Genomic DNA, 21422 nt, shown 5'->3' on the forward strand with positions numbered 1-21422 from the left:
CCTTAAAAAAAATTAATTAGGATGAAATTTTGACTACTTTACCCTTATTCATGTCTTAATATTTAATCTTTCTTGATTACTATTTGAACAAAGTTAGGTGTATGTAGTCTTCAAGGATAATTATTACTAAGGGTAAAAAAGGAAAAAGATAATCAATTTTCTCTTGAACTTCTAAAGTGACAAATAATTTGAGACAACTATTTTTAGTAACCACGATTGATAATATGAGACAAAGAGAGTATTTCACAAAGAACTTATTAGAACTCAATCATCAAGATTAGTCCCTTAATTTAATGAATCTCTTTAAATTTTCGTCTTTAATTTGAGATTGCTCTTTTCATTAGTGAAAAAAATACAACAACAACAAATTCAATGTAATCCCATTGTGGGGTTTGGGAAGGGTAGTGTGTACGCATGCCTTACCCCTACCTTATAAAGGTAGAGAGGTTATTTCCGATAGATTCTCGGCTCAAGGAACAATGACAGTAAAGCAACAAACAATAGTAACAACAATGTATACAACATGTAATAATAAAGAACAAGGAATAAGAAAATATAAGAATAGTACTAGTACTACTGGTAAGCCAAGGAGAAACTCACGGCTACCTGTTAACCTTCAACCTTAATCCTCAACCTCCACACGCCTTCCTATCGTGGTTATGTCCTCGGTAAGTTGAAATATTGACATGTCCTGCCTAATCACTTCTCTCAAATACTTCTTTGACCTACCCCTACCTTTCCTCAGACCCGCCATAGTCAACCTCTCACGCCTCCTGATCGGGCATCTATATCTCTCTTCTTCACATACCGAATGTAACGACCCGACTTGTCGTTTTAAGAATTTAAGCCCCGCCTGACGGCATAAGGTCATGATAGCTTTTTATTATGTGAATTGACTTGCGTGCGTGGTTGAATTCAGTTACCAGATAATTTGGAGTGATTTGGGACATTTGGTCCCTAAAACAGAAGCTTAAGTCTTAGGATTTTTGCCGTAGTCGAAATTATGTGAAGACGATTCTGGAATGGAATTTTGATGATGTCAATAGCTCCGTATGGTGATTATGGACTTAGGAGTGTATCCGGAAAATTATTTGGAGGTCCGTAGAGGAATTTGACTTGAAATGGCGAAAAATAAATTTTTGAAAAGTTTGACCGGGGGGTTGACTTTTTTATATCGGGGCCGAAATCCGATTCTGGAAATTGGAATAGCTTCGTTATGTCAATTATGACTTGTATGCAAAATTTAAAGTTATTCCAGATTGATTTGATGTGTTTCGGCACAAGATATAGAATTTAAAATTTCAAAGTTTATTAGGCTTGAATTGGGGTATGATTCATGGCTTTGATGTTGTTTGATGTGATTTGAGGCCTCGAGCAGGTTCGTGTTATGTATTGGGACTGGTTGGTACGATTGGATGGGGTCCCGGGGGCCTCGGGTTTGATTCGGGGTGGTTTCGGACCAAGTTTGGGTGTTTTGATGTTGCTGGTTGCTGGTTCTGGTGTTGTTCTTCGCATTCGCGAGAAGCCTCTCGCGTTCGCGAAGAAGGATTTTGCTGTTAGGACTTTGTTCTTCGCGTTCGCGAAGAAGAAAATTTTGTTGTTCGTCGTTTAACTTTAGAGGCTCATATATCGCAATCTATAAGGAATTTGGAGATGATCCAAAAATGAAAGTTGTAGCCTTTTGTGTCTAGTTTTTAGAAAGTTAAACCATTTGTCATTTGAAGTTGTATACAAAATGTTATGGTGGATACACTATAGGCTGTCTGGGAAGAGTTTGGAAATCTATGTTGCACAGGGCTAACTTTGGAAGCTTATATCTCGTAATATATAAGGAATTGGGAGATGAACAACACATGAAATTATATCTCTTGGAGTCTAGTTTTCAGAAAGTCAAACCATTCATCATTTGGAGTTTTGTACAAAAAGTTATGATCATTGTACTAAAGGCTGTCTAAGAAGAGTTTGAAAATGACTTTTGAAGAATTTGTTATTCGCGAACGCGAAGAACAAACCCCTGGGCAGCAGAATAAAGTCCAAATTCGTGTCATTCTTCCATTTTTGGACCAAGGAAGCTCGGGTGAGACGATTTTTTGAGAGTTTTTCAAGAAAAACGTTGGGGGTTAGAATTCCTAACTTGATTTTGGTTAAATTACATGAATCTATTGTTGTTTTTAACACTAAATTAGTGAATTGGATTGAAAAATTTAGAAAACCCTATTAGTTTAAATTTAAGATTTGGAGGTCGATTTGTTATTGGAATTCGATAAAATTGGTATGGTTGAACTCGTATCGGAATGGGTGTTCGGATTTCATGAAAATTATATGAGGTTCCGAGAGGCGGGTCCCGCGTTGACTTTTGTTGACTTTTTGGAATAAAATTTTAAGTCGACGTATTATTATCCGGAATTATTTTCGATGAATTTTAATGAAGTTATACAATTAATTTGGATAGATTTGAGCTGTCCGGAGGTCAATTCAAGCAAGAAAGCTATTTTGGAATATCGGCCTAACTTCAAAAAAGTAAGTGTCTTGCTTAACCTCGAGTGGGGGAATTACCCCTTAGGCATCGAGTCTTATGTGCCATTTGTTATCACGACCCCAAATTGTCTTAGTAGGATGTCTTGATGGCACCTAGTCTTTAAGACTAGGTAAGCCTATCAATGCAGAATAATAATAAATACCTGAAATAAATAAACTACAATTTCAACTTCCAAAACCCGGTAGAAATAAGTCACAAGTTTCTAAGAATTTATTCTCAATATCTCTATATATGAAGGTCTAAATAAAATATAAGGAAGCAACATAAAATGATAGAAGGGAACTCCAGAGTCTGCGGACGCTGCCAGATATACCTCGAAGTCTCCGTACGCAGGTAACTCACTGACGTCTAGGCTGGTAAGATGTACTTGAATCTGCACAAAAAGATGTGCAGAAGCGTAGTATGAGTACACCACAACGGTACCCAATAAGTGCCAAGCCTAATCTCGGTAGAGTAGTGACGAGGTCAGGTCAAGCCCTACTGGAGAATAAATAATGGCATGGTAAAATATTTAAACAATATTATAAGATAAAATGACAATAAAAATGAATCAAGTAGTATTTCACATTAAATTACATCAAATAATGGCAAATAAATACCTCGTGGAAACAAAACAGAATTCTTTTCAACTTTAAAAAAAATCACAGCAATAATCAAAGGCAACTGCGGTCATAAATCAATATCAACAAGGGCACTCCCGAGGTACCGCCTCGTAGTCCCAAATCATAAATAAATTCACAATATCTCATTTCCTTATATCACCGCGGGAGCCTTCACAATTTATTTAAAGAAAATATTTTTTTCCGAAATAGCATCCCGCGTTTTAGCCACCCTTATCACACCGCATGACTTCTAGTAGTTCCCCTACTAGCCACGCGTATCAAGCCACCCTTATCTCACCGCATGCGTTTCAACACCCAGACCTTATACCACCGCATGCGTATCAATATCACAATTTGTACCTCAAGTGCTCAAATAATTTAACTTGCCAAAATAATTCAACAACAATATTTTTTCACAATAAAGAGCTCACAGCTCATGCCAAAATAAATCATCAATAATAGTTTTCCACAATAAAGAGCTCACGACTCCCTCACAATGAGTATAAAAATATTCAGGAGTAAATAATTTAGGAAAATAATATTTCAAAATCTTTACTACATTGCTTCAATATCAAGTTTAAAAATGTCAAATACTTCATATTAATAATATTTAATTTAAAGAAAATCAACCTTCAAATAATGCACAGAATAAAAGAAATCAAGTTTCAACTAAACAGGTAAAATAATTAGTAAGAAAAGATAAAACAAATTTGAAGTATATATCTCAGATCAATGATGAAGAATATAACAAGATAAAATAATTTAATAAATGCGCAACAGTGATCTACACAATTTTAAAATATAATCTTTCGCAATTTATCCCGTGTACACACTCGTCACCTGGTGCACACGACTTTCAATACATTTCAATAACCACATCCATACCAATCCTAGGGGAAATTTTCCCCACACAAGGTTAGACAAGTCACTTACTTCGACTTGCTCCAATTTAATCAAGTATTATGCCTTTTTCTCAATTTTCTGACTCCGATCGACTCGTATCTAGTCATAACTAATTCGATACAGTCAACAAAAATTATAGTAATCAATTTCATAAGAAAATATTACATTTTCATTAAAATCCGAAATTAGCTCAAAATTTGCCCGTGGGGCCCACATCTCGGAATCCGGTGAAACCTATAAAATCCGATAACCCATTCAATTACGAGTCCACCCATACCAATTTTACCAAAATCCGATAACAACTCGACCTCCAAATCTTAAATTTTCGTTTTTGGAAGATTTTGCAAAAATCTTGATTTTTCTTCCATAAATTCACGGATTCATGATGTAAATGAGTATGGAATCATAAAATATAATCAATATAGGATAAGGAACACTTACCCCAATGTTTTCCCGTAAAAATCGCCCAAAAATCGCCCAAGAACCGTGATCCAAAAATCCAAAACGAAATGACCATTTTTGGTCCTTAAGTTTCTGCCAATCCGTCACTAAAAGTCCATTTTTCGTCACTAAAAGTCCACCAGAAATAGCTCTACCAGTCTTACTTCAATTGATCATAACTTTATGTACAAAAGTCCAAATGATAAATGGTTTAACTTTATGGAAACTAGAATCCACCGACTACAACATTAATGTTTTGCAATTTTTCTGATTCCTTATGCATTGCGAGATATAAGCTCCCAAAATCGGCTGCATGCATCAGAATTTCTGGCGAAACTGCTCTACCAGTCTTTATTCAATCCGTTATAACTTTCTGTACAAATGTCCAAATAATGCATAGTTTAACTTTATGGAACCTATAATCAAACGACTACAACTTTTATGTTTTGTACATTTTCTGATGCCTTATGAATTGCGAGATATAAGCTCCCAAAGTTGGCTCCACGCACGAAATTTCTGCAACAGAAATTTTTGCAGCACTCTTTGTCCGAAATCCATTCCGTTTACCTTCCAAAATCCACCCGAGACCCTCGGGACCTTAACCAATTATTCCAACATATCCCAAAATACCATACGAACTTAGTCGAGGCTTCAAACTACATCAAAACGACAAATCGCATCTCAAATCAAAATCAATGAACTTTGAAATTTTAAATTCTATATCTTGTGTCGAAACACATCAAATCAATTCGGAATGACTTCAATTTTTGCACACAAGTCATAAATGATATAACTGAGCTAAAAAAATTTTCAGAATCGGATTTCGAACCCGATATCAAAAAGTCAACCCCTCGGCCAAACTTCCCAAAAATTCAACTTTCGGCATTTCAAGCCTAATTCCACTACGGACTTCCAAATAAAATTTCGATCATGCTCCTAAGTCCAAAATCACCATACGGAGCTGTTGGAATCATCAAAATTCTATTCCGGGGTCATTTGCACATAATTCGATATCCGGTCACTATTTGAACTTAAACTTTAAATTTTTCATCAAAATTCTATATCTCGGGCTAGGGACCTCGGAATTTGATTCCGGGCATACGCCTAAGTCCCAAATCACGATACGGACCTACCAAAACTATTAAAATACTGATCCGAGTCCGTTTGCTCAAAATGTTGACCAAAGTCAACTCAGTTGAGTTTTAAAGCTCTAATTCACATTTTAATTCATTTTTCACTTGAAAACTTTTCGGAAAATTTTTACGGACTGCACACGCAAGTCGAGTAATGATAAATAGTGCTTTTCGTGGTCTTAGAAAATAGAATTAATTATTAAATTTAAAGATGACATTTTGGGTCATCACATTCTCCATCTCTAAAACAAACGTTCGTCCTGGAACGAAGTTAGAAAAAGTACTTGAGCTTGTGAATAAGTGTGGATAACGAATACGTATATCATGCTCGGTCTCCCAAGTCGCCTCCTCGACCGGATGACCCCTCCACTGAATCTTTATGGAAGCAATGTTCTTTGACCTCAGCTTTCGAACCTGCCTATCTAAAATAGCCACTGGTTCCTCAATATAAGATAGATCCTTGTCCAACTGAACCGAACTGAAGTCTAACACATGAGACGGATCCCCGTGATATTTTCGAAGCATAGAAACATGGAATACCGGATGAACTGCAGAGAGACTAGGTGGTAGCGCAAGTCTGTAAGCCACCTCTCCAACTCTTTCAAGAATCTCTAAAGGCCCAATATACCTAGGGCTCAAATTGCCCTTCTTCCCGAACCTCATCACACCCTTCATAGGCGAAACCCGGAGCAATACCCGCTCACCAACCATGAATGCAATATCACGAACCTTCCGATTCACATAACTCTTCTGTCTAGATTAGGCTGTACGAAGTCAATCCTGAATCAACTTAACCTTTTCCAAGGCATCCTGAACCAAGTCTGTACCCAATAGCCTAGCCTCGCCCGGTTCGAACCAACCCACTGGGGACTGACACTACCTACCATACAAGGCCTCATACGGAGCCATATGAATGCTTGACTGACAACTGTTGTTGTAAGCAAGCTACACAAGTGGTAAGAACTGATCCCAAGCACCCCCAAAATCTATCACACACGCACGAAACATATCCTCCAGTATCTGAATAGTGCGTTCGAACTGCTCGTCCGTCTGAGGGTGAAATATTGTAATGAACTCTACCCGAGTACCCAACTCACGTTGTACTGCCCTCTAGAACCATGATGTAAACTGCGTACCCCGGTCAGAGATGATAAATATCGGTATGCCGTGAAATCTGACAATCTCGCGAATATAGATTCGAGCCAACTGCTCGGAAGAGTAGGTAGTCATCATAGGATTGCAATGAGCTGACTTGGTCAATCTATCCACAATTACCCAAGCTGCATTGAACTTCCTCTGAGTCCGTGGGAGCCCAACAACGAAATCCATAGTGATCCTCTCCCATTTTTATTCTGGAATCACTAACTTCTGAAGCAATCCACTAGGTCGTTGATGCTCATATTTCACTTGTTGACAATTTAGACACCGAGCTACATACTCCACTATGTCTTTCTTCATCTTCCTCCACCAATAATATTGCCTCAAGTCCTGCTACATCTTCGCAGCACCCGAATGTATGGAGTACCGCGAATTATCAGCCTCCTGGAGAATCAATTCACGAAAACCATCTATATTAGGCACACATAGCCTGCCCTGCATCCGTAATACATCTTCATCTCCAATAGTGACTTCCTTGGTATCGCCGTGCTGAACTGTGTCCTTAAGGACCAACAAATAGGGGTCATCATACTGACGCTCCCTGATACGATCATAAAGAGAAGACTGAGAAACCACACAAGCCAAAACTCGACTCGGCTCGGAAACATCCAATCTGACAAACTGGTTGGCCAAGGCCTGAATATCCAAGGCCAAAGGCCTCTTTGCTACCGGTAAATATGTTAAGCTGCCCAAACTCTTCGCCTTACGACTCAAGGCATCGGCCACTAGATTGGCCTTCCCAGGATGATAGAGAATGGTGATGTCATAATCCTTAAGCAACTCCAACCACCTATGCTGCCGCAAATTAAGATCATTATGTTTAAATAGATGCTATAGACTTCGGTGATCGGTGTAGACCTCACAATGGACACCATACTAATAATGCCGCCAAATCTTCAAGGCATGAACAATAGTTGCTAACTCAAGGTCATGGACCGGATAATTCTTCTCATGTACCTTTAACTGTCGGGACGCGTAGGCAATCACCCTACTGTCTTACATCAACATTGTGCCGAGACCAATACGCGACACATCACAATACACAGTATAAGACCCTGAACCTATAGGTAATACCAACATTGGGGCTGTAGTCAAAGCTGTCTTGAGCTTTTGGAAGCTCTCCTCACATTCCTCGGTCCATCTGAACGGAGCACCCTTCTGGGTCAATCTGGTCTTAATAGTTGTTCATAATCAATTACAAAATCGTCAATTAACTTCATGTTAACAAAAATCTCGTTGCAAACCTTCACAATACTGATAACTAGATGCGAGGCATGAAAACCTCATAATTAGTTATCCGAATTAACGAGTCACATTTAACGTCACCTAGGCGGGAACCTACCTCGTAGGTTAAAACTCAATAATTACAACACAAAATTGGCAACTATGCACAGAGAATTTCATATAAGAATTTTCAAATAAGCCTAACAGGCATGACTCCCTATTAGTACTAAAGTACAAATTTAATTTCACAAGGGAGAACTTAAACACAAGAATTTTCCTCACAAGGATCTCGTCCTTATATAACTTCCACCGCAGCTCGTAGCCCGGTTTAAACATATCAATTTATATAAAAATATGAGGATCTCGTCCTCAGTTCTGAATCACAAGTAATATGCACATTGTGCCAATTGCAAATTTCTATTTTCTCCTTTTAAATAATTTCGGTTACACCAAATCACAACACATAATGAACCCACATCGGTAGGGCATATAATTCATAATTTGTAATTAATTATTCGGAATTTACATCAAAATTTACCGAAATGAGTAACAAAAAGCCACATTTAGCCTCACAGCTCTTATTAGTGACCAACACGAAATGATAGGCATAGTTATCTCTATAAAATCTCCCAACAGGGGTAAACACATAAGTAAATTATAGAATTATGAAACTCACTCATAAGTGGAGCACAATAGGAAGACTCGTTTCGATATTGAGAACCGAATCAACTTAAGGAAATTATTCCTTTATATTAAATCGAGGTCGTACCTGTAACGACACCATCTGATGTAGCGACCTCCGCCATACCGTAAAATAAATATATCAACGGCTGGGTCTCCACCTCTAGGACGCCTTTTACCCGTCTGTCCTCCACCCTTAACTGGTCGTGTGGGTGGTGTCGTAACTATAATGGGGCACGTAGCCTGAGTGCTTTGATTAAAATATGTCTCTCCCAAGTTTGGGATAATTTTCTCATGATGTGCCTAGTATCACCGTATTCATAACAACCCTTTTGCGGGTTAGGCTGCTCATATTGAGTCTGTGCAGATAACTGGAATAACCATTGTAGGAACTCATGTCGGTGGTGCATTAAAAGAACTTACTGGAGCACCCCGAGTAATCCGATGTGCGGACTGGGCTGGACGACTGCCTGAGCCCCCGCCATAATGATTTATACTTGTAGAGTAGAATCCACTGAATCCCCTAGAACCTCGAGACGTCTTGGTCTCCTTAGTTTCCTTTTTCCTTACCCCGAACACGTTCTAATATCTTGGCAATTTGTACAACTAGCATAAATGAAGTATCAGCTTGTAGCTCCCGAGTCGTACAAAATTTTACGATTATAATTGAGTTCTTTAATGAGTCTATGGACTCGCCTTCTGGGTGTAGGAAGCAAAGTAGGAGTATGACGGGCTAACTTATTGAACTTGATGGCATATTCTGAAATCGTCAATGGTGACATGACGCAACCGTTCAAACCCTATGTGCCACGCATTATGGAGAGTCCAGAAAACAAACTCTTTCAAAAGCATTTCTGAGAACTGAGCCAAGTGGGCAGTGTTGCATTGGCTGATCTGCCCTCTTCATAGGCTTGCCACGAACACTGGTGGAGAATTATCTCTCCCAAGGCAAATTTCTTCTTTTGTTATGCTGACTCAACACTGTTGAGCTGACCAATTTCTTAACAAACTCTTCGATTCTTCTTTGGGGTAACCCTTACCCCTATTTATACACAACGATCACGAAAGTAGAGCTCCATACAGACAAATCTTATCACGAACCACATAGTCCAGACTCTCGTCAACAAGTGTACTTACTCCGAAGCACCCCAAAATCCATAACAGTGACGTCCACGCTGAGTAGACCTTCTATAAATATAGAGTTATTTCTATAACTCCTTTGGTATTGAAGTATAGGATTATTAAGGAGGCGTACATACCGCAAGTCCCAACCTAATCCTCTACGAAATCTCAGGCCTTAAACATGTGTAAATTTTAGGGAACCTTTCAGTACCACATATATACATTTCAAGCCAAAACTGATATAATACATGACCCCGCAATCCACCCATTGGTAGTGGACTCCCCCTACTCGGCGCGAAGTCATAGGTCATAACGTCCGATGATCCACAATAATAATCTTCACAGCTTGTATAAATCAACCAGACGCCAACGTCTGTTGCACCCCCACATGATTCACTAGGTGATCTCTCAATACGCCCGCATTTTTAGTCGGAACCACACGTTGAGGCAATGTTTGAGCATCTCTGGCTCCCTCGTAGTCCATCTGAGGCATCACGAACTATCGACGCACAACTGATATTGAGTGCGCAATATCATACACGAGTGGATACAAAGGAATATGAGATATATGTTTCAAGCTAAATCAATGTCGCACGATAAGGAATCAAAGAAGTGAATATTTTCCTAACTGTTCCATAGCCTCTCGAAGATAAGTACAGACGTCTCTGTACCGATCCACAAGACTCTACTAAACCTGCTTGTGACTCATAACACCTATTAACCTAGTGCTCTGATACCAACTTGTCACGACCCCAAATTGCCTCAGTAGGATGTCGTGATGGCACCTAGTCTTTAAGACTAGATAAGCCTATCAATGCAGAATAATAATAAATATCTGAAATAAATAAACTATAATTTTAACTCCCAAAACCCGGTAGAAATAAGTCACAAGCTTCTAAGAATTTATTCTCAATGTCTCTATATATCAAGGTCTAAATAAAATATAAGGAAGCAACATAAAATGATAGAAGGGGACTCCGGAGTCTGCGGATGCTGGCAGATATACCTCGAAGTCTCCATACGCAGGTAACTCACTGACGTCTAGGCTGGTAAGATATACCTGAATCTGCACAAAAAGATGTGCAGAAGCGTAGTATGAGTACACCACAACGGTACCCAGTAAGTGCCAAGCCTAACCTCGGTAGAGTAGTGACGAGGTCAGGTCAAGCCCTACTGGAGAATAAATAATGGCATGGTAAAATATTTAAACAATATTATAAGATAAAATGACAATGGAAATGAATCAAGTAGTATTTCACATTAAATTACATCAAATAATGGTAAATAAATACCTCGTGGAAACAAAACAGAATTCTTTTCAACTTTAAAAAAAATCACAACAATAATCAAAGGCAACTGCGGCCATAAATCAATATCAACAAGGGCACTCCCGAGGTACCTCCTCGTAGTCCCAAATCATAAACAAATTCACAATATCTCATTTCCTTATATCACCGCGGGAGCCTTCACAATTTATTTAAAGAAAATATTTTTTCCCGAAATAGCATCCCGCGTTTTAGCCACCCTTATCACACCGCATGATTTCTAGTAGTTCCCCTACTAGCCACGCGTATCAAGCCACCCTTATCTCACTGCATGCGTTTCAACACCCAGACCTTATACTACCGTATGCGTATCAATATCACAATATATCACAATTTGCACCTCAAGTGCTCAAATAATTTAACTTGCCAAAATAATTTAACAACAATATTTTTCCACAATAAAGAGCTCACGGCTCATGTCAAAATAAATCATCAATAATAGTTTTCCACAATAAAGAGCTCACGGCTCCCTCACAATGAGTATAAAAATATTCAGGAGTAAATAATTTAGGAAAATAATATTTCAAAATCTTTACTACGTTACTTCAATATCAAGTTTAAAAATGTTAAATACTTCATATTAATAATATTTAATTTAAAGAAAATCAACCTTCAAATAATGCACAGAATAAAAGAAACCAAGTTTCAACTAAACAGGTAAAACAATTAGTAAGAAAACGATTAAGAATATAACAAGATAAAATAATTTAATAAATGCGCAACAGTGATCTACACAATTTTAAAATATAATCTTTCGCAATTTATCCCGTGTACACACTCGTCACCTCGTGCACACGATTTTTAACACATTTCAATAATCACATCAATACCAATCCTAGGAAAAATTTCCTCCACACAAGGTTGGACAAGTCACTTACCTCGACTTGCTCTAATTTAATCAAGTATTATGCTTTTTTCTCGATTTTATGACTCCGATCGACTCGTATCTAGTCATAATTAATTCGATACAGTCAACAAAAATTATAGTAATCAATTTCATAAGAAAATATTACATTTTCATTAAAATTCGAAATTAGCTCAAAATTTGCCCGTGGGGCCCACATCTCGAAATCCGGCGAAACTTATAAAATCCGACAACCCATTCAATTACGAGTCCACCCATACCAATTTTACCAAAATCCGATAACAACTCGACCTCCAAATCTTAAATTTTCGTTTTTGGAAGATTTTGCAAAAATCTTGATTTTTCTTCCATAAATTCACGGATTCATGATGTAAATGAGTATGGAATCATGAAATATAATCAATATAGGATAAGGAACACTTACCCCAATGTTTTCCCGTGAAAATCGCCCAAAAATCGCCCAAGAACCGTGCTCCAAAAATCCAAAACGAAATGAATGAAATGACCATTTTTGGTCCTTAAGTTTCTGCCAATCCGTCACTAAAAGTCCATTTTTCGTCACTAAAAGTCCACCAGAAATAGCTCTACCAGTCTTACTTCAATTGATCATAACTTTATGTCCAAATGTCCAAATGATAAATGGTTTAACTTTCTGGAAACTAAAATCCACCGACTACAACATTAATGTTTTGCAATTTTTCTGATTCCTTATGCATTGCGAGATATAAGCTCCCAAAATCGGCTGCATGCATCAGAATTTCTGGCGAAATTTCTGGCAAAACTGCTCTACCAGCCTTTATTCAATCCGTCATAACTTTCTGTACAAATGTCCAAATAATGCATAGTTTAACTTTCTGGAACCTATAATCAAACGACTACGACTTTTATGTTTTGTATATTTTCTGATACCTTATGAATTGCGAGATATAAGCTCCCAAAGTTGGCTCCACGCACGGAATTTCTGCAACAGAAATTTCCATCAATCTTTGTCCGAAATCCATTCCGTTTACCTTCCAAAATCCACCCGAGACCCTCGGGACCCTAACCAATTATTTCAACATATCCCAAAATACCATACAAACTTAGTCGAGGCTTCAAACTACATCAAAACGACAAATCGCACCTCAAATCAAAATCAATGAACTTTAAACTTTCAAATTCTATATCTTGTGTCGAAACACATCAAATCAATTCGGAATGACTTCAATTTTTGCACACAAGTCATAAATAACATAACTGAGCTATGAAAATTTTCAGAATCGGATTTCGAACCCGATATCAAAAAGTCAACCCCTCGGTCAAACTTTCCAAAAATTCAACTTTCGGCATTTCAAGCCTAATTCCACTACGGACTTCCAAATAAAATTCCGATCATGCTCCTAAGTCCAAAATCACCATACGGAGTTGTTGGAATCATCAAAATTCTATTCCAGGGTTATTTGCATATAATTCGACATCCGGTCACTATTTGAACTTAAACTTTAAATTTTTTATCAAAATTCCATATCTCGGGCTAGGGACCTCAGAATTTGATTCCGGGCATACGCCTAAGTCCCAAATCACGATACAGACCTATCAAAACTATCACTATACTGGTCCGAGTCCGTTTGTTCAAAATGTTGATCAAAGTCAACTCAGTTGAGTTTTAAAGCTCTAATTCACATTTTAATTCATTTTTCACCTGAAAACTTTCCGGAAAATTTTTACAGAATGTACACGCAAGTCGAGTAATGATAAATAGTGCTTTTCGAGGTCTTAGAATATAGAATTAATTATTAAATTTAAAGATGATATTTTGGGTCATCACATTTGTGAAATGTGAAAAGCCGTGTACGCGAGGTGACGAGTACGTACTCGGCTTATATGTGTTAATTTTATTGAGTTAAAGTCTTGAGCATATGGTGTGGTAAATTGGGTAATTGTTGGTATATATTTAATCATCTAATTGTCGTGCCTAAATCCTTGTTGTTGTTGAATCTGTTGTTATATGACAATTTGATGTGATTGTTACTTGATTATTTATGTAATTCCGTGAATTTGTTGGTTTGATAATTATTGGAATTTAATTTCATTATGAATTTTTCCTCTGCAAATAATTAATTAAATGAATTTAAGAAGAGGTGTTTATATAATTATTGAAAATTTAAATTTAATGAAGACTTTGCTTTATGTTGAGTAATTCCTATCTCTATTGATTGTTTTTGGGTGTTGTACATATTGTGCGGAGCTTTTGGCTATTTGTTGTAAAATTAATTGACTTGGTTGTAGCTTTGAAATTTGGTTGTGGCCATTGGGAAAATTGTGATATGAATTGATTTTTTTATGTTGCTGTAATAATTTTCCGTGTAAATTGTTGTGTTATGTGAGTTGTTATTTTGGGGAGATAAGGGTGGCATTTCACCGTTGATATTATGTGGTTATAAGGGTGGCATTTCACTGTTGTGTTTGTTGAAATATTGTATGGGCGGAGCGATAAGGATGGTTATTGGAGCGAGAAGGGTGGCAATAGGAGCGATAAAAATGGCTATTGATATTATTTGGGCGGAGCGATAAGGGTGGCTATAGGATTGATATGGATGTCAATATGAGCGATAAGGGTGGCTATTGTCCAGGACGATATGTGATGATGTGGGGTTGTGGTGTTGATGATTTTCATGTGATGTTGTGATTTTCTTGTGTTTACTTTTATGCCTTGTGCAATTTGTCTTATTGTTGGTAAATTGATAACAATATGATTTATGTTGAAATTGAGAGCCGGTGGCTATTGCCAGGCGGAATATAAATTGAAATGTGGGCACTAGATGCCGTGAGTAAATAATGAGGATATTTGGCATGTGAATTGTCAATGCAGTTGTGATATGAAATGTGGGCACGAGGTGCTATGATGAAATGATAATGATATTTGGCACGTGAATTGTCCATGCAGTTGTGAGATGAAATGAGGGCACGAGGTGCCGGAAAAATATGATGATTTAATTATGGGCACGAGGTGCCGTGAAAATATAAAAAAAAAGGGTCGAGACCCGTAATTTTATGATTATGAAATGAGGTGTCTCATGGTGACTTTTTAATTGAAAAAATTATATTCAAAATATTTATTTGGAAGGATTTTTACTTAGAAAGTATTATATGAAAGAATTGTATTTGAAAGATATTTATTTGAGGAAATTATATTTGAAAAGATTTATTGAAAGAATTATATTTAAAAAATAATTATTTCAGAAAATTATATTTAAAAAAGAGTTATCAGGAAGAATTATATGTGAAAGACATTTATTTGAAGGACTTGATTTAATTGGGTGTAATTGTGTTTATTAATTGTTGAGTGATATTAATTGTTCTTGTTGTCTATTGCGCATATAACTGATTATTTTATCCTGCCCTTATTATTATTATTATTATTATTATTATTATTATTATTATTATTATTATTATTATTATTATTATTATTATTATTATTATTATTATTATTATTATTATTTGTTTCCTATTATTTTGTATATTATATTGCACAGGTTATTAGACTAATGAGTGTCTTGACTGTACCTCGTCTCTACTCCATTGAGGTTAGTCTTGATACTTATTGGGTACCGACCGTGGTGTACTCATACTACACTTCTGCACATTTTTGTGCAAAGCCAGGTATTGGAGACATCAGACTTGAGAAGAGTTAAAGCGGGATAGTAAGGATTCAAGGTAGAGTTGCTTGGTCATCGCAGTCCCTTGGAGTCTTTTCATTTCATTGTACTGTTAATTTTAATCAAACAGTATTGTATATTCGGTCCTCGTGATCATTCCATGTATTCAGTTAGAGTTCGTGACTCAGTACTAACAGTCTTGGGAGGTTGTACATTCATATTTGTTACGCTGTTAGTTTTGGTTACATATTTAATTAAAAAAAAATGGCTCCAAAAATGTAATTGAAATCGGCTTACCTAGTTTTAGAGATTAGGTGCCATCACGACGTCTGTGGTTGGATTTTGGGTCGTGACAACAAACCATCTCAGCCTCGATTCCCGCAACTTGTTCTCCACCGAGGCTACTCTCACCTTGTCCCTAATAACTTCATTCCTAAACTTGTCTTTCGCGGTATGTCTGCACATTCATCTCAACATTCTCATTTTAGCTACTTTCATTTTTCGGATATGGACTTATTGAAGGGCCAACACCATTAGTAAAAAAAATAAAATAATAAAATAAAATAAAAGCCTTCATCTTAAGTTGAAGATGACGGGATATATTTCTGGCATGGTTTTGATAACCTTTTATATGAAGGTAAAGTCAAGCACAGGTCACGCACAAGCTTGGTTAAAATCTAATTAGTTTATGCAATTGGATACCTTTCGTTGGTCTTTCTTTTTCGTGAATAAATAATCATCTAAAACATGGGGGAATTGGTTCATATTCAAACTTTCAAAAGTTTAAGTAGTTACTTGGAAGCATAGAGTTGGTACTATGATCTGTTCTACGTTTGACTTCATGAACAATTAATTGTAGGTAACTTTGGCCCACACGTAAAGGTAATTAAGATTATTTTGCCTTACGGGTTATGGTTCAAGTAAATGTACTTTTAATTTCATATTTCAGACAATGTGCTGTCAAGGTTATCTTTTAAGACTCGTGCCAACCTGCCAGGCCAAGTAATTTCTTGTGTTAATTTCACATAATGTCATCCAACTTATCATTTATTTCACAAAAGTTACTTATCTATTTTTCATCATTTAAAAGTCACTCAACTTTACCTTTGTAACTTAAAAGTTATTCTAGTTCAAAATCTATAAAATATCTCCAATAAAAAATATGACATGATATTACATTTAATTAAAAAATCTAACAATAATGTCACATAAATTTAAATAGACCATATCTAAGTTAGACTCATTTCTTCCTCAGCCCGATTTGACCTATAACCAAAATAGGTTTTTAATATTTGAACAATTAAGTGGACTAGCACTTTGATTTTGTGGTTAATTTGTAGAAAAAGAAGTCTAAGAAATTTAAGAAAAATTAAGTCTTTTGAATTTATCTTTAAGTTTTGGTTGTATATTTACGGTCAATGACACAATACGTTGTATCTTTCTTTTGTCCAAACTATCGCTATAGGTTCTCTACGGTTGTGGTGTATATTGACAATTTCTACTATGCAATTTCATTGTGGGTGTTTCTTACTGAGCAATATTTTTGTCTGTTAGTATTGCTTAATAAGCAATATTTTGACTTTAATGGAATAGTAATTTGTGAAAATAGATTTTTATTAGCTTGTTGTTCTTGTACGTTAGTGGTACATTTATATGTTGTGTGAGATTGATATAGTAGTATTTTAACTTCGTGAAAAATTATAAAATGATATGAAGGATGCAAAAACTGATTTTGTGCTAGTTCTGTTCATATTTTTAATAAAATTATATGTAGTGGCATTGAGGTTATTACGTAACAAATAAAGTAAGATATTTTTAGCACAAAATAATTATTCTCTTCTTTTCCTTCTAATGTTCAAAATATTAAAACCCATTTGGGTTATCGGTCAAGTCAAACTGTGGATGAAATGGGTCTAAATTGGGTATGGTCCATCTAAGCTTATGTGACACTATAATTAGATTTTTAATTAAATTTAACCATATCATATTTTTATAGGATATTTTATAGGTTTTGAACTAGAATGACTTTTAAGTTACAAAGGTAAAATTGAGTGACTTTTAAGTGATGAAAAATAGATAAGTGACTTTTATGAAATAAATGATAAGTTGGATGACCATTGGTGAAATTAATCCTAATTTTTCTTAGCGGCAATCAAACTATTGGTGTCACTAAAAACTTGAACTAATAACTTGTTCTCGCCCAAAAGAGTGGCGTAACAGTCAATAAAATAAGCGAAAACCTGGATATAAAAATTTAAATCACCCGTTAGATGACTTATTGCCATCTATCTTAAAGTCTTGGTGTATAAAGTTGCCCCACCTGTTATGATGAAAAATAACATGTATTATTATAAAAAAGAACTTGTTCTATAAATTCCCTACCACTAAACAAATCCAGATGGTCATTTAGTTCCAAATAAAGGATATCCCAAAAGTATAAACGTGGGATTACAACCAAGATTATAACCTCGATAACTTATTCCACCATTAATTAATACCAAAATTATGGTATACAACTAATAACAGTTTTAACTAATACCTCAAAGTAAACACGGAATAAATTTAATTTTAAAATTTATACTGAGATAACCAACCTAACCACTGAAGCAAACGGCCCCTTAACGTTTATCTCTTCGTATTTGTTGCAATAGTTTCAAAATAACATGAGATATATACCATGCTCGTTTTAGGAAGGGGAAGAAGCGAAGAAACAGTAAGCCATTGAAATTTAATGACGATTTACTTCTTTTAAGTACTATTACTTCAATAAACTTGTCAAAGCGATGACAAATTCTTTTCTTTCGGTTGTTTGGTATTTTATCTGAGTCATCAGCTTAACTGTTTGCTTTATATTTTAATAACTTGTTCAAAATGGTGTCTGCTTTTCTTGAAAGCGCTGATCATTAAAAGAAAAAAAAGAAAAAAGGAGCCGAGTCCCATTTTTTATGCTAAACAAGTTCAAATATTTCAAAATGTTAATTTTATACACAACCCTTGGATTCACTTTCATTTATTTTGAAATTCATCTCTCACCTTAATATTTTTCACTACCAAATAAACTGGGACAGCTACTAGGATTAGAGGTGAATTTCGTCTAGCTAGTTATAGAGTGGAGTAGTAAAAATGAGATACCTTTCCAATTGGACTTGACCAAATGAGAAAAATTACCTTTACTCTATTTTTACTTTCAGTCGTTCAACCATCCTCTATTTTCACCACAACCAAACATGACGTAAGATGGATTGAAGGGTGATTTAAGTAAGCTTACAAATAGGGACGTACAAATCGAATCGAAAAATCGCAAAAAGTCAAACCAAATCGTTTAAAAAACCCGATTAGGTTTGGTTTGATTTAGTTTGGTATTGAGTAAAAAAACTCGAACTAAACTGACATATAAATATATAATTTTTATATATACTTTTAAGACTTTTTATAGAATTTTCTTTTTAAAATGTCTAGAAATATTTGCGATTTTCTTATGAGATGTAATATTTAGTTAAATATAAAGTGACCCATTTATTAACTTTAAATAATAGGTTGTATGATCATTTTCTTATTAAGTGTAAATACGTCAATCTTTTTATTCTTCCATATTCATATGTCAAAATCTATTAAATTCTTATATCTTTTTCGAATTTGAAATGGTATTTTAATAATTTAAAATTACATAGAACATATTATTATATAGGTTCATATTTATTTTTATGTTTAATTACTAAATTCGGTTAACCTTGGATGTGTATATCAACGTAAAATTATTGTTAAACGGCTAAAAAATAACTATCATGTGTTACTAAGAAAAATTTTCTATAAGAATATTTTAATAGATCTTATATTTTTTAATTTTTATTAAACATATATTTACTTATCAAAAATTTAACAAAGTAAGATAAAAATAATATTCATATAACAAAAAAATCCGAAAACCCCGAAAAACCCGGTAAAATCGAACCAATCCAAACCGATATAGTTGGTTTGGTTTGGTTTTGATAAAAATCGAACCAACCCGGTTCATGTACACCCCTATTTACAAATTATAGGAAAAGTATTACTTCTCTCACCGTCGAGTCGAGGGTACAGTGAAATAATCATATGGATCACCAAAAAGGGTTTTGGTGAAGTGGTAAGTAGTAAGTACTCCTTCATTTTCAATCAGAAGTTTCGGGTTCAAGACCTGGATATGAATTTTGTTAAGGAACCTAATGCGGGATTTCCCAATGCAAATTTAGATTTAGTTGGACTCCAATATGGATATCGAACGCTGGGAGTAAAACCCAAAAAAAAAAAATGATTTGGATCTCTTCTCAAATAAAAACCTTTAAAGTTTTATCCTATTAAATTTCGAATGCTTGAATTTATTATTTAAAAAAAGAACTAGTACTCTCGTGATGGAAGTGGAACAATTTTCTGGAGATGCGTAGCCTCTTCTCCTCTCAACTATCAAGCAAAGCAAGCAATCTTACCAAAAGGAAAGAAATGAAAACAAAACATTTTTTTTTTCTTTTTCGGATGGATCATACGCAGTGTACGACGTTGTTGACCAAGCCAGGAAACTTGATTAAATGATAAAACCACATTGAACTTTTCTTAATCCGCGTTTTCCCAAAGTTGGAAGCACATCGTTATTTTCGTATTATGTGTCGTACAAGATCAATATCATTTGGAATAGGAAGGACAACAGTCAACACAACCAACTTTCTTGTGTAACTGTCACACATTTTCCTTTTTTTAAATATTTCCATTGAATAGGTGATCGGCCTAGGAGAAAAAGAATAGCCAGAATGTAACGCACACTTCTATAATCAATTTATTTTAAAACATATTTTTCTCAAAAATATTTTTCAAAAAAATACTTTTGGTAAGAGGTATTTGATTTATTAATTTGAAAAATACATTGATCAGCAATTAATATTTTTTTAAATATTTAAAAATTATTTCTAAATGTATTTTTCTCAAAAGTACTTTTGAGAGCTTCTCAAAAATTACTTATGCTTCTACTTAAAAATATATTTTTTTCCTTATAAAAGCATGACTAAATACCTTAATTTTTTTAAAAAGCACTTTTTTAGTAATAATAAAAATATTTTGGCCAAAAAAAAATAAAATTAGTCAAATACGCTATTACTTTGCCAGACATCAATAATATTAGATTATAAGTTTCAGTTTATCACAGTAAAAAAAAAAAAAACGAACACAAAAGAGACTGTTGCGTTGCGCTTGCTTAAAAAAATACTAGGAATTTTATTATAGAGATCGAGTCACAATTGTTCGTTCTATCGCAACAAAAGTATATTACAAAAGTCTTTTTATAAACACAAAATAATGTTAGAAAAAATTAAATTTAGAACCAGAAAAATAAATAAAACAAGATTAGACATAAAAATCAAGCCGTTTTTTCCGGCCAAAGCGTACATAAATGCGACTAGGAAATTAAAAAGGAATCTGAGATGTGAAAGGACCTTGGGCAGTGCACGTTCTGCCCCCACTTCACAAATTTTAGTTGAGTACTCCCGCTCGTTTGAACTTATGTGAATCTCTTTGATTGAACACAAAATTTAAAAAAAAGTGAAGAATTTTAAAATTTGTGGTCCTAAACAAGTCAAAAAGGGGCTCAAAGTATTTGTATGGTTATAAAAGTTTCTCATTAAGGTTAGAATGATAAGTTTAAACTAAACTTTTATCAAATTTAGAAGGAAATTATTCTTTTTGAAACGAACAAAAAATAAAATAAATTCAAATAAACTGAAACAGAGTAGTATTTAATATAGTATACAAAGACAACTGGTACTTT

The sequence above is a fragment of the Nicotiana tomentosiformis genome, chromosome 4 (genome assembly GCF_000390325.3).
Source record: "Nicotiana tomentosiformis chromosome 4, ASM39032v3, whole genome shotgun sequence".
NCBI lineage: Eukaryota > Viridiplantae > Streptophyta > Magnoliopsida > Solanales > Solanaceae > Nicotiana > Nicotiana tomentosiformis.